The sequence below is a fragment of the Chiloscyllium plagiosum genome, unplaced genomic scaffold (assembly GCF_004010195.1).
Source record: "Chiloscyllium plagiosum isolate BGI_BamShark_2017 unplaced genomic scaffold, ASM401019v2 scaf_60104, whole genome shotgun sequence".
Taxonomy (NCBI): Eukaryota; Metazoa; Chordata; class Chondrichthyes; order Orectolobiformes; family Hemiscylliidae; genus Chiloscyllium; species Chiloscyllium plagiosum.
Window position 1 is genome coordinate 1,651 of NW_025189192.1, and position 1,562 is coordinate 3,212.

Here is a 1,562-nt window from a genome sequence, read left to right on the forward strand (position 1 = left end):
CCAGGGATTGTGGGTTCAAGTCCCATCTGGGGTGTCTGACTCTTCTTTGTGTGTCATTAATCTTTAATCCACTTTATAACATCCCCACATCTGCATTCAGTTAATGGGGTGGTGTCCCATGTGACCTCACACAAGTCTCTTGGGGATCTGCAGGATTAAGGCTGAATTCCTAGAAAGAGACAAACAGATTGGACAAACATTTGTGGGAAGGCAACTGCTGAGGCTGACTCACAGAGTTTACAGAGGGAGATGGATGGGTCAAGGGAGCGGCCAAAAACTGAGCAAATGAAAGACAATATGGGAATGTGTCAGGTTATACACTTTGGGAGGAAGAATAAAGCAGCTGGATATTATTTCAATGGAGAAAGACAGCAGAAAGTTACAGCACAGAGAGATATGAAATGTGTTTTTGCGGTCTCGCTGTTGATCCTTTGCTGTGACCAACCTTCATGGTAATATCGGTGAGATGTTCTTGGTTTCTCTTCAGTTCTTGAGTCTGGTTAAGCCGATTGTGATTTGCAGGCCGTGGTGAGACCGTGGTCAAGATCACCGTCAGTTTCTTGGATGAAGTCTTCACGACTGGTAACGCAGACAGTCACCACTGGAGAGTGTCTCTGCCATTATCTGCAGATGGCCATGCACATCAACGGTTTCATCAGCAAACCTCAAGGGACAACATCCAAACCCTTTGTGCTCTTGAAGACAAATCCCTTCTCATTAAGACAAGAAACAAAATATCTTTAATGTGATGATGTTGATTTGAACATTGGGGAAGATCAGGGAAAAGGAGCATAGGGACACACACTTGGATGCCAGTCCCTTCACGAAGCTTTGACTGGGACTTTGACCATCTGCTTCAAACTTCAGAGAAGCCCTAGAGTGGGGTGGGAGGAGGCCATTCAGACCATCACATCCACACTGACCCTCTGAAGAGCATCCCAGCCAGGCCCAACACCTATCCTCTCACCCTGCATTCCCCAAAGCCAATCCACCGAACCTGCACATCTTTGGGCTGTGGGAGGAAACTAAAGCACCTGGAGTACCCCATGGAGAGAATGTGCAAACTCGACACAAACAGTCACCCAAGGGAGGAATCAAAGCCAGGTCCCTGATGCTGTGAGGCAGCAGTGCTACCCACTGAGCCACCATGCCATCCACAGGAGAATCTCAGCAGGTTTTCAGCCACTGTGACTGTGCTGTCTCTTTCAGACAATTTCGCCCCAATCCTGCAGATCCCCGACAACTTTGTGCAAGATCATGTTGGACATCACTTCCCATCAAATGAATACAGACATGGGGATTTTTATAATGTGGATTAGAAGTAAAGTTGACAAAGGGCAAGCTATGAAAAGTTAGCCACCTCAGATGGGACTTGAACCCATAATCACTGGTTTTGGAGGGCAAAACATTATCCATTAGGTCAGTGGGGCGACACGTTTACAGGTAAACTGGCAGCCTTTAAATACTACACCCTGATGGCTCATATTGTGTTTTTCTCAGTTTTATACTCTCACTGATTGTTTTTTACACCTTCCATCTCCTGCTAAAATATTGGCTGCTTG